Source organism: Hemitrygon akajei, chromosome 12, assembly GCF_048418815.1.
Source record: "Hemitrygon akajei chromosome 12, sHemAka1.3, whole genome shotgun sequence".
Taxonomy (NCBI): domain Eukaryota; kingdom Metazoa; phylum Chordata; class Chondrichthyes; order Myliobatiformes; family Dasyatidae; genus Hemitrygon; species Hemitrygon akajei.
This window is the reverse complement of record NC_133135.1, coordinates 106,154,691-106,168,289: the sequence shown is the minus strand read 5'-3', so window position 1 is coordinate 106,168,289 and position 13,599 is coordinate 106,154,691. Positions and strand designations below refer to the sequence as shown.

The window sequence follows — 13,599 nt, the reverse complement described above, 5'->3', positions numbered from 1 at the left end:
ATGTTTAAGGCAGGCACTTTTGTTGGTCCACAAACCAAACAGGTCATCAATGACAGGCAGTTTGAAGAACTTCTAGTGGGACCAGAGAAAATCACATGGAAGGCATCCAAGGATGTTGAAACTTTTCTTGGCAACATTCAGAACACCAAACTACATGTAGTTGGTTGACAACATGCTTCAAGCAAACAAAACCATGAAGTGCAACATGTCACTAAAGATTCATTTTCTGCATTCCCATTTAGACTTCTTCCCTGCAAATCTTGGTGCTGTCAGTGACGAGCACGGTGAAAGGTTTCACCAGGACATTGCGGTCATGGAGAAACGGTATCAGGGCAACTGGAATCCATCAATACTGGCTGATTATTGTTGGACACTTAAATGAGAAGCCTCAGACACTGAGTACAAACAAAAAACATTTTTAGCTTAGTTTGAACTATTGCAAAGCATCCACACCATTATGCATTTAAACAGATAATATTCAAAGAAGTTAATTTCTTGTTTCTCTACATTCCCAGGTGATACAAGTAGTCTGAAATTATATTTGTGTTCAGCTTCAAGCAGTCTATCATAAATTAAAAAAAATTCTGAGGAAGCAACAGGTTCAAAAAAGGTTTGTTGTCCAGTATAATAAATGTACTTTGAATCTTTGAATCGAGTTCTTGGCCCCTGTCTCTTGGAGTTGCAGACATTAAGCCTCAGAGGTGTTAGGTCAATGCCTCAGTTTGAAGACATCTCATCCCACAGATCAGCAGTTCACGGGTACTACACACCCGATTACTAATGCATGACAAGCTCCCACAATGGAAGCTGCAATCAACATCTAGATTATTTGTACTGGATATTGCAAAGGCAAATTGGTTTATTATTGTCACACTTAAAATTTTAAAAAAAAGTTGTTTTGCAGGCCACCCATATGGATCGGTTCATCACATCAGGGCATTGAGGTAGTACAAGGGCAAATAGCAAAGGAATACTTACGCAAGTGTAACAGCTGTGGAGAAAGTTCAGTGCAAATAGACAATAAGGTGCAAAATCATAATGAGGTAGATAAGAGTCCATCTTATACTAGGGAAATGTTCAATAGTTTTATAACAGCACGCTTGTGGTACAAGCTTTCAAGGCTTTGATTGGAAAGGGGAAAAAAAGAGAAAGTCTGGGATGGGTGGTGTCTTTGATTATACTGGCTGTTTTCCCAAGGCAGTGAGAAGTGTAGACAAGATCCATAAGACTATAAAACCTAGGAGCAAAATTAGGCCATTCAGCCCATCTAGTCTGTGGAGGCAGTGCTGGTAGGTGCTAATTGGTCTCCCCATTTCTAGTAGGTAGTTGCTATGATCTTTTAAAAGCTGGGTCTTCTGCCAATCTTTCTTCTGTTTGCCAAACATTTTTCTGTCCCATTCGAAGTGCCATGGTCACTCGGAGAAATTCTTCATTTACTCTTCAGCCTTCCCAGTAAATCCTTCCTTTAACTTGTAGACTCTAGATGAAACCACAGATTAACTGTCGTTAGAGTGTATTCTGGAGTTATGCAATATTGCCAATATTAATTTCGACAGCAACAAACCGATCTGGATTATAGATTGAATTTAAAATGCAGCTCAGAACAGTGGTCTTCCTGAAGCTGCAGACCGGGGTCGATTGTAAACCATTCACCTGAGGTGTCTGCAAATGCATCTATAGGACTCCCAGTACCAGTAACCGTGGTGTTAACTGTTCAGGCTAACAAAATGGCTTCTCTGTAATGCTGTAATGGGTTTTTATGTCTGGTATTTTTGGGGAAAATAAACAATGGAGAATGGTTATGCTATCTTGTATGTGTAAGCTGAGGAGAGTTTGTGGTCTTTTTCGGGAGGAGAGCGTGGAGGACGGATGTGCGAGGAGTGGACAGCGGTTCCAGAGCGATGGATACTGGACGTCGGCGGTTCGGATTGTGGCCGAAGGCTCGGAAGGTCATTGTGGGTGGAACTGGAGGCGTGAGCTCCAACGTATTAAAATATTATGCGCACAAACTGATAATCTTATTTATTTGATGCCTTTAGATTATCTATTTCTACTAACCCATCACTAAGAGTTAACTATAAAGTTGCAATTATTTATTCGCTTTTGGGTGTATTGTCTGGTACTTGTGTTGCAAGCGTGTACTGGGGGGCATTACTCCGTATTTACACCAAAGTATTGCACTATTGGCGGGGTGACAGCGGTTCACCCTAGGCGAAGGGGGGCCAACTGGGGGCACGAAGGCTACACATCAATGCAGTCCAGAGACAGCGGCGATTAACAGCGATAATTTTGGGTGTGTTGGTGTGAAGATCTAGATGTTCAAAAATTATGTGCTACTCAACGGAAGCATTATGAATGCATTGTAACTGTAGAAATTGTCCTGTTGTAACCTTTGTTCTTTAACATATAAAATGTGATGTAATATTGGGTTAGGAGGCCTCTTCTTCCAAGACTGTAACTGTATGATGCCTGCTGGTTGTGCAGTATAAAGACTTCTACAGCATCAACTTCGGTGTCTCCTGGTGACGTTGATCATAGTCACAACATTTGGGGGCTCGTCCAGGATATGTTTGGTACCCATCATGTGGCAATCAAACTCAGCAGTCTAAGTGGGTGAGTATTCTTAAGATTAGCACTCACACATGGATCTGCTCAGGTCAATGACCATGCGATCGCAAAATTTCACTAACACAGCGGAGAGTGGAACTGGTAGATATAGAAGCAGTGTAGTGTGTGCGTGTGCGTGTATTTTTGTAAGAAACTAGACATTTTTGGATAATTTGGTGGGACAGGGCCAAAGTGATCATGGTGATTCAGGATGTGCCAGTTGGTTGAAGAACAGAGTGATTGAAGGGATGTAGCTGTTCCTGAACCTGGTGGTGTGGGACTGACGGTAGCTGTGAGAAGATGACATGGCCAGGATGGTGGGGATCTTTGATGATGGATGCTGCCTTTGTGAGGCAGCACCTTCTGTAGATATGACCGATGGTTGGGAAGGATGTGCCCGTGATGTTCTGGGCTGAGTTCTTGTCTCTGTGCAGCTTCGCCGTGTTCCTGTGCACTCAAATGGCCACAGCACACCACAGTGCAAAGAGTCAGGACACGTTCAGCAGTACTTTGGAGAGGGAGCAGAAGAGGGTTACCAGGACACTGCCTGGTTTAGAGGGCATGTGCTATCATGAGAGGCCCGATTAACCTGGTGCTGTTTTCTCTGGAGCAGCGGAGGCTGAGGGAAGATCTGATAGAGGCTTATCAGATTACGAGAGGCGTAGAAACAACAGACAGGGACTTTTCTCCGCCAGCGTAGGAATGTCTAAATCCAGCGACCATGCATTGAGGATGAGACGGGGTAGGTCCAAGGGGGATGTGAGGGGAAAGCGTTTTACTCAGAGGGTCTTGGATGCCTGGAATGCGCTGCCTGGTGTGGTGGTAGAGGCAAAAACATTAGAGGCTTTTAAGGGACGTTTGGATAGGCACATGGATGTGAGGAAGATGGAGGGATATGGACATGGTGTAGGGAGGAGGGATTAGTGTTTGGGTGTTTTTGATTTGCACTTTAGCTGGTTCAGCACAACATTGTGGGCCGAATGGCCTGTTCCTGTGCTGACCTCTTCTACGTTCTAGTACATTGGTCGAAGTTCATAACACACTCGGTGACAAACCAAACATCCTTAACCTCCTAAAGCAGATGTCCCCAGCCTGGGATCCAAGGGCCCCTCAGTAACGAAGGCAAATGCAATGCTGGCATTCATTTCAACAGGACTAGAATATAAAAGCAAGGATGTAATATTACGGCTTTATAAGACACTATTACGGCCTCACTTGTAGTATTGTGAGCAGTTTTGGGCCATTTGTCTGTGTGAGGAGTGGTGTGCCACACAGTCTTTCATGCCTTGTAAGGCATGAAAATTCCCAACACTGGTCTGAGTTGATGTCATCATCATAACTGAGAAAGAATGTGCTGCTATTGAAGAGGGGTCAAAGAAGGATCATGAAAATGATTCCATATGCCATAAGAGGAACGAATGATGGCTCGGGGCCTGTACTCACTGGAATTCAGAAAAATGGGGGGGGGGGGGGCATCTCATTGAAACCTATCAAACATTGAAAGACCTCAACAGAGTGGATGTGGAGAAGATGTTTCCTACCGTGAGAGATTCTAGGACTAGAGGACGTAGCCTCAGAACAGAGGGGTGTCCTTTTAAAACGGAGTGGAGGAGGAATTTCTTTAGCCAGAGTGTGGTGAATCTCTGGAATTCATTGTCACAGGTGGCTGTGGAGGCCAAGTCATTGGGCATATTCAAGGCAAAGGTTGATAGACTCTTAATTATTCAGGATATTAAGGGATGCGGGGAGAAGGCAGGAAATTGGAGCTGAGAGGGAAATGGATCAGTCATGATGAAATGGCAGAGAGGTTCAATGGGCCATATCCATATTCCTGTATCCATATGTCCATATCCCTTCATCTTCCTCACATCCATGTGTATAACCAAACATCTCTTAAAAGCCTCTAATGTATTTGCCCCTACCACCATACCAGGCAGTGCATTCCAGGCATCCATAACTCTCCCAGTAATGTGCTTAACCCTCACACCCTCTTTGAACCTACCAGCTTTCACCTGCAATATTTGCCTTCTGACATTAGTCATTTCAGCCCTGGGGAAATAGATACTCCCTGACCACTCCATCTATGCCTTTCATAATCTTGTAAACCTCTATCAGACCTCCATAAGACATAGGAGCAGAATCAGGCCATTTGGCCCATCGAGCCTGCTCCACCATTCAATCATGGCTGATCTTTTCTTTCCCCCCTCCTCACCCCCATTTCCCGGCCTTCGCCCCATAACCTTTGATACCATGGCCAATCAAGAACCTATCAACCTCAGACCTAAATACACCCAAAGATCTGGCTTGTGGTAACAAATTCCAAAAATTCACCACCCTCTGGCTAAAGAAATTTCTCCACATCTCTGTTTTAAATGGATGCCCCTCTATTCTGAGGCTGTGCCCTCTTGTCCTCGTGTCTCCCCTCACCATGGGAAACATCCTTTTCACATCTACTTTGTCGAGGCCTTTCGACATTCAAAAGGTTTCAATGAGATCCCCCTCATCCATCTGAATTCCAGCGGGTACAGACCCACAGCCATCAAACGTTCCTCATATGATAACCCTTTCATTCCTGGAATCATCCTTGTGAACCTCCCCTGGACCCTCTCCAATGCCAGCACATCTTTTCTAAGATGAGGGGTCCAAAACTGTTCACAATACTCAAGGTGAAGCCTCGCCAACACCTTACAAAGCCTCAGCATCACATCCCTGCTCTTGTATTCTAGACCTCTTGCAGTGAATGCCAATGTGGCGTTTGCCTTCCTCACTGTCGAGTCCACTTGCAAGTTCACCTTCAGGATGTTCTGCACAAGGACTCCCAAGTCCCTTTGCATCTCAGATTGTTTTATTTTCTCCCCATTTAGAAAATTGCCTGCACATTTATTTCTTCTACCAAAGTGCATGACCATACATTTTCCAGCCTTCTCCCTTCTAACAGTAACTTTTCTCACACCTTTCAACATCTGGCACACTGTTAGTGTCTTCCACGGTGAACCACATGCAAAATACTCATTCCGTTCATCAGCCGTCTCCTTGTCCTCTGCCATTATTTCTCCAACCTCACTTTCTAGTAGTCTATATCCACTCTCACCTCTCTTATTTTTCATACACTTGAAAAAGCTTTTACTATTCCCTTTGATATTGTTTTCTAGCTTGCTTTCATATTAAATCTTTTCCCTCCTAATGATTATTTTAGTTGCTTTCTGTAGGTTTTTAAAACTTCGCATCCTCTGTCTTCCTGCTACCTTTTGCTTTGATCTATGCTGTTTCATTTGCCGTTACATTAGCTTAGACTTTCCTTGTCTGCGACAGTTGAATTATTTTGCCTTTTGAGTATTTCTTTGTTTTTGGAATACATAAATCTTGCACCTTCCTCATTTTTCCTAGAAACTCACATTGTTGCTGCTCTGCTGTCATCCGGTCAGCAGCTCCTTCCAATTTACTTTGGCTAACAAATCTCACATACCACCGTAACTTCCTTTACTCCACTGAAGTACTACTATGTCAGACTTTCCATTCTCCCTATCAAATTTCAAGTAAAACTCAATCATATTGTGATATCTGGCTATCAGATTTCCCCTCAGCCTCCAACGCTCCAGAGAAAACAGCTGATGTTTATCTAGCCCCTTGTGATAGCACACGCCCTGTAGACCAGCATTATCCTGGTAAACCTCTTCTGCTTCCACTCCAAAGCCTGTTGTCCAGATGTTCCAGAGCAGACCCAGAGAAATCTGCTTTTGGTTTGTTGTTTGCCAGCCAAGCTTGCCCTGTGGGAAGTTATTTTGTACAAATCCTCCCATAGCCATCGATGATGCATCTGTAATTTCAGTCTGGTCCAACGTTGCTTCTTTACACTGCAGTCTTCTTTGTAGCTGCATCGATGTGTTGGGACCTTCGTTAGGTCTTCAGAAAAATTGACACCCAGAAACTTGAAATTGGTCACTCTTCCCGCTTCTGACCCCTCCATGAGGACTGGCGTGTGTTTCTGTATCCCCTGCTGGGTGTGTAGGAGATTGGACAGGTGATCACTGGGCTGGGATGAGTCCATCACAATGGAGTGAGCCCGTAGACAATGTGAGTTGTAGGTGGTAGTTGTGTCCCAATGATGTGCTCGGCAGCCCTGATCACTCGCTGAAGTGCTCTCTGGTCCATCTTGTTGCAGCTAGTTGGCAGTACGACAGTGTAGTGATTAGCACAACGCTCGACAGTACAGACGAGCCCGGTTCATCTCCTGCTGTTGCCTGTAAGGAGTTTACATGTTCTCCCCACAACCCACGTGGGTTTCCTCCCGGTGCTCCAGCTTCCACCCACAGCACAAAGTAGGGTAATTGTCATTGTAACTATCCCGTGATTAGGCTAGGGTTAAATCAGGGGATTGTGGGCACAGTTCGAAGGGCCAGAAGGGCCTGTTCTGCACTGTGTCCCGATAGATAGATAGATAGATAAATTCTGTCATGCAGTAGGTCAGTATGCTCTCAATTACACATTGGTAAAAGTTTACCAACAGCTTTTGAGTCTGACTAGACCGAGTGGAGCAAGAACTTGGGGAGACTAGGTCAGTTGGATCAAGATTGGGAGGCGGGGGTGGAGAGAAACGCTGTGGGGAGCAAGACTGGGGGGAGTCTAGCCAGGTGGAGCAAGAAGGTAGACTAGCTGGGGGAACAAGAATGGGGGCAGACTAGGCCAGGGGAGCAAGAACGAGGGGTGGAGGGGCAGACTAGGTCAGGTGGAACAAGAACATGTGGGGGGGGGGGGGGTTGAGACTAGGCTGCAGTGGAATAAGAAGGGGGTGAGGCCAACACATTTCTGTGCCGTGATTAGCTTACTAATAGGCAGACATTACCACCTCTTCCCTTTCCCAGTCCATGCGGTGGATGGTAAAAACTGTGGTCACCCCGTGGTTAGCACGATGCAATTACAGCTCAGAGTTCAATTCTGACATCTTCTGTAAGAAAGTTTGTTCGTGGCTTTCTTCCGGAGCTTCGGGAGACGGGAAGGAGGCCAGCTGGAGGCAATAGGTGAAGCCAGGTGGGTGGGAAAGGTGAAGAACTGGAGAGGAAGGAATTTGATAGGAAAGGAGAGCGGATCATAGGTGAAAAGGAAGAGGGAGCTGATAGGCAGGTAAGGGGACAAGATGAGAGGCCAGAGTGGAGTTTGAACATTCTCCTTGTGACTGCGTTGGGCCCTCTAATTTCCTCCCACAGTCCAAAGCTGTACCGGTTAGTAGGTTAATTAGTCATGGTAAATAGTCCTGTAATTAGGCGAGGATTAAATCAGTGGGTTGCTGGGAGGTGCAGCTCATTGGGCCGGAATGTCCTGTTCCGTGTTGTTTCCCAGTAATAAATTAATAAATAACCAGCCCTCAGGCTGGAGTGCGATGACAGGAGAGTTAAGCGTGAGCCACTTTTCTGACAAACAGAGCCAGCAGCAGTTGCTCATCTCCCTCTGATAGAGCGATCTTCCTTTGAGGTCTTTGCACATCAGCCAGGAGGTTTCCGGCGGCGTGAGGGGAGACCTTAGGACCCTGCGGATCAGTCCTACCTGGAGCCCTGCCCGGCAGCCATGTTTCCTGAGTACCGTGTACCGTTCGGGTCACCTACTGGGAAATTGCTGGGACTTGAGGACCTGAGTTTTCAGAAAAGGCTGAATAGTTTAGGAATTTATTCCTTGTAGAGTAGGAGGGTGAGGGAAGGTTTGATAGACGCTGAACGTCTCTTGTGTTTGAGGGAAATGGTTCAGCAGAAATGTCTCCAGCCGAGGCGTTTGTGAAACCATGAACAAGCTCGTCCCTCCCGGCAAAGTCTGCTTGTTTTCTAAGAGCTCAGTATGACTTCCCCTTGGTTCCCTCATGGAAGTCTGGTGTTACATAATCATTGTAAATTACTCTCTCAGCAAACCCGGTCACTCTGAATCATTTCTGGACACGCAACCCAGGTGCCTCTGCTCTTGTGGGCCTCCGAGAATGGCAACTTGTATTCAGCGTAACCTCTCCTCCCTCTCCCTGTCTGGGGTCGTGCTGGCAGACTGAACTGAACTGAAACCCTCAGAGAATGGCACCTTGTATTCAGCGTAACCTCTCCTCCCTCTCCCAGTCTGGGGTCGTGCTGGCAGACTGAACTGAAATGCTGACTGCACTTGGATCAGCTACTGCCGCGATGAGGTCACACTCAGGGTGGAGGGGCAACAGCTTGTTTTCTGTCTGAGTAGCCTCCAATCTGATGGCGTAAACACTGATTCCTCAAATTTCTCAAATTCCCCGCTTCTCTATTCCCCATTCCCATTTCTCACCTATCTCCTTGCCTGCCCATCTCCTCCCTCTGGTGCTCCTCCCCGCTCCCGTTCTTCCATGGTCTTCTATCCTCCACGATCAGTTTCCCCGTTCTCTTCCAACAATCGACTTCCCAGCTCTTTACTTCACCCTCCTCCTCTCCCGGTTTCACCCATCACCTGCCATATTGTACTTCTTCTTCCCCTCCCCCCAGCTTCTAACTCCGACTTCTCTTCTTTGTCTCCAGTCCTGATGAAGAGTCTCGGCCCGGAACATCAACTCTTTACTCATTTCTATAGGTGCTGAGTTCCTTCAGAATTTTGGGCCTGTTGCTTTGGATTTCCAGCATCTCATGGTCTTCTTGAGTTTGTGCTCGCACTTAAAGTGGTTTTTATGTACATGAAACTGTTCAATATGCTTCCTCGTGGTCACAGTATGTACATGCAGTTGCTCAGTGTCCCCTACTCATTACATCCGTATGATTCTGGAAAGTTCTGGAAGCTTCTCTTGGTATCACTTTTTTTTCATTATCTCAGTGATGCAATGTGGAGTAGGTCCTTCTGGCCCTTTGAGCCAGACCACTCCAGCAACCCGACTAATCCTAACCTAATGACGGGACCGTTTTCAACGACCAGTTAACCTACCCGGCACACCTTTGGACCTGTGGGAGGAATCCGAAGAAATCCCACGCGATCCGTGCAGAGCCTCCTTACAGAAAACTCCGGAACTAAACTCTGAACTCCGGAACACCCCGAGCAGGATTAGTGTCACATTAACCGCCGTGGCACCCTCGGTATTACCTGAAAAAGGGCTTTCTGATTGTCTGACTCTTACTTGCAAATCTGAATGGAATGTTTTGTATGGGTTTAAAAAGGGCTGTCTGTGAGGTAGCAACACTTTCACCTCTCCTCTTCACTCACTCGACCTCTATCCATTTGGCAAGGATGTTGCCAGTGTCACGAGCACTGTGGGACTCTGCAGTTTGCCGTACAGCTCCGGGCTTCTCAAGCACCTGCATTTTCGTGCTCGAGAGAAGTACGATGCTTTCATAGGCTTTCTAAAACCTGTCCCGCCTAAGCATACCCAGGCCTACCTGGACAAGGCAGAAATATTTTCATCTTACATTGTGGGCAACATCTTCATTGAGTTGAATTAGGAATTGAAATAAAAATTATAGGTAGTTTCAGAACGATTGTGTGATAGGGAGATTTTATGGTGATTTTCATAATCAACAGCCTGAAATCCATCAGATACAGCCAAAAGTATTCAGGAAGCAAGGTCCTCATTATCCAGTGTGGTTATCGTAACTCGAGCAGTTAAGCCCTCTGTTTGACCTGCTGGGTTTAATTGTGACTGACACGGGTTTCTTGCATTCTGTGATTATTTACAGGGCCTCTCGCTTAGCTCTGTGGTGGAGTCCTTGAGTTTGTGGAGAATGATTTGTTTCATGGTGTTGCTCTGAAACTCTGTCGGTATTCCTGTGTCTAACCTCTTGTTTCCGACTCTTGGGATTCACTTTAGAACAGAGCTCCCAGCCTTTATTAGGCCACGGACCCTTCCATTAACCGAGGGTTTTCGTGGACCCCAGGTTGGGAAGCCCTGCTTTAGAAGGTCAAACTTGGACGGGTGACAGGTTAATGGCGAGGTTCCTAACAGTGTAGAGGAGCAGACATATCTCAGGGTCCCTCCTGGGTCAAGTCGTTGCCAGCACCCTCCGTGACAGACGCATCTGAGTCCAGTTGCACCAGCGGCCACCACAACAACCAGCTTTCAGTACTGAGGTTTATAAGATCATTCGGGGCAGAGATAAAGTGCACGGTCACAGTCTTTTCCCCAGGGTAGGGCAGGCTAAAACCAAAGGGCATAGGGTAAAGGTGAGAGGGGATGGATTTATAAGGAAAAGGTTTCTTTCCTACACAGAGGTGGGTGTGTTTTGGAATGATCTGTAACGTTTCAAGGACATTGGAATTGAAAAGGTTTAGTGGGATCTGGGCCCAAATACAGGCTATTGAGGCTAATTCAGGTTGGCATGGGTGAGTCGGGCCGGAGGACCTGTGCCTCTGCCATGCCACTCTAATGGGACCGTAAAACCATATAGGAGAGGAATCAGGCCATTTGGCCCATCGAGTCTGCTCTGCCATTTCATCATGGCTCATCCATTTCCCTCTCAGCCCCAATCTCCTGCCTTCTCTCTGTATCCCCTCATGCCCTGACTAATCAAGAATATATCAACTTCTGCCTTAACCTTACCCAATGACTTGACCTCCACAGCCGCCTGTGGCAACAAGTTCCACAGATTCTCCACTCTCTGGCTAAAGAAATTCCTCCTCATCTCCGTTCTAAGTGAACACCCCTCTATTCTGAGGCCGTATCCTCTGGTCTTAAACTTACCCACCATAGGAAACGTCCTCTCCACATCCACTTTATCTAGGCCTTTCAACATTCAATAGGTTTCAGTGAGATTCCCGCTCACTCTTCTGAATTCCAGTGAGTACAGTCCTGGAGCCATCAAATGCTCCTCATATGACAAGCCTTTCAATTCCGGAATCATTCTCGTGAACGTCCTCTGAACCCTCTCCAATGTCGACACGTCCTTTCTCAGATAAGAGGCCCAGAACTGCTGACAATACTGTAAGTGAGGCCTCACCAGTGCTTTTTAAAGCCTCAGTATTACATCCTTGCTTTGTCGTTCTAGTCCTCTTTTCACATCCTGGATCAGCTATAGTCTGCATACAGACAAATTCCCATGGGGTGCAGCATTGTCAGCTAGGGAAGCTGAAAGTCAGCCAAATTATCCAGGAAAGTGTCAAGAGATTCACTTCAAGTCAAGTCAAGTCACTTTTATTGTCATTTCCACTATAACTGCTGGTACAGTACATAGTTAAAACGAGACAATGTTTTTCAGGACCCTGGTGCTACATAAAACAGTACAAAAACTACACTGAACTACGTGAAAACAACAAAAAAACTACACTAGACTACGGACCTACCCAGGACTGCATAAAGTGCACAAAACAGTGCAGGCATTACAATAAATAATGAACAATACAATAGGCACAGTAGAGGGCAGTAAGTTGTTGTCAGACCAATCTCTGGGTATTGAGGAGTCTGATAGCTTGGGCGAGAAACTGTTACTTAGTCTGGTCGTGAGAGCCCGAATGCTTCGGTGCCTTTCCCCAGATGGCAGGAGGGAGAAGAGATTGTATGAGGGGTGCGTGGGGTCCTTCATAATGCTGTTTGCTTTGCGGATGCAGAGTGCAGTGTAAATGTCCGTAATGGCTTTAGAAGAGGGTTCCCAACCTTTATTATGCCATTGGTCCCTACCATTAACCCAGGGGTCTGTGGACCCCAGGTTGGATCCCCTGCTTTAGAAGGTCAAACTTGAAGGAAAAGTAAAGGGTTTATGGCAGGATGCTTAACAGTCTGGAGGAACAGATGTACCTTGTGCTCCACAAGTCGATAGGCTGGTGAATAAGAGCTATGGTGTGTGGGCCTTCGTTAGTCAGGGGATTTACTTCAAGATCTGCGAGATAATGTTGCAGCTCTATGAAACCCTGGTTAGACCACAGTCGGAATATTGTGTTCAGTTCTGGTCGCCTCATTAGGGAAGGATGTGGAAGCATTGGAGAAGGTGCAGAGGAGATTTGCCAGGATGCTGCCTGGATTAGAGAGGGTGCAGAGGAGATTTCCCAGGGTGCTGTCTGGATTAGAGAGGGTGCAGAGGAGATTTACCAGGATGCTGTCTGGATTAGAGAGGGTGCAGAGGAGATTTACCAGGATGCTGCCTGGATTAGAGAGGGTGCAGAGGAGATTCACCAGGATGCTGCCTGGATTAGAGAGGGTGCAGAGGAGATTTACCAGGATGCTGTCTGGATTAGAGAGGGTGCAGAGGAGATTTACCAGGATGCTGCCTGGATTAGAGAGGGTGCAGAGGAGATTCACCAGGATGCTGCCTGGATTAGAGAGGGTGCAGAGGAGATTCACCAGGATGCTGCCCGGATTAGAGAGGGTGCAGAGGAGATTCACCGGGACGCTGTCTGGATTAGAGAGCGTGCAGAGGAGATTTACCAGGATGCTGTCTGGATTAGAGAGGGTGCAGAGGAGAGTTACCAGGATGCTGTCTGGATTAGAGAGGGTGCAGAGGAGATTCACCAGGATGCTGCCTGGATTAGAGAGGGTGCAGAGGAGATTTACCAGGATGCTGTCTGGATTGGAGAGCGTGTCTTATGAGGGTAGGGTGAGTAAGGTAGAGCTTTTCTCTTTGGAGCGAAGGAGGATGAGAGCTGACTTGATGGAGGCGTACAGGATGATAAGAGGCATAGACTGAGTGGACAGCCCGAGACTTTTTCCCAGGGCCATTCCATCTTGGGAATAATATGAGGGAGCATATTTTTAAGGTGATTGGAGGAGAGTATATGGTGGATGTCAGAGGTAGCTTTTTTTTACACAGAGTGTGGTGGGTGCGTGGGACACACAGCCGGGGTGATGGTAGCAGCAGATACATTAGGGATATTTGAGAGACTCTTAGATGGGCACATGGAGAAAGGAAGAACGGAGACGTTTGTGGGAGGAAATGATTTAGAGAAGGTTAAAAGTTGTGAGCAGGTGGGTCTGTATTGCACTGAATGTTTTCTGTTCTACCAGTGCCACTTCTAAACGTCCTTGCAACTGTGTGGGATTCAAATTCCTCTCCTCAGATTGTCTCGGATTATAGTTCAGATTGG

At 46.5% G+C, this 13,599-nt stretch overlaps 1 protein-coding gene across 3 annotated transcripts in view; it reads right to left on the bottom strand.

The window, feature by feature from the left end:
- Window positions 1–400: 400 nt before the first annotated feature.
- il15l (interleukin 15, like) overlaps window positions 401–13,599 on the bottom strand; it is a 98,425-nt gene continuing 85,226 nt past the window's right edge. For all 3 annotated transcript variants that reach the window (XM_073063783.1, XM_073063785.1, XM_073063784.1), the window contains one exon: window positions 401–1,479. The gene's annotated coding sequence lies outside the window, so the exon portion shown is untranslated. The remainder of the gene's footprint in view (window positions 1,480–13,599) is intronic.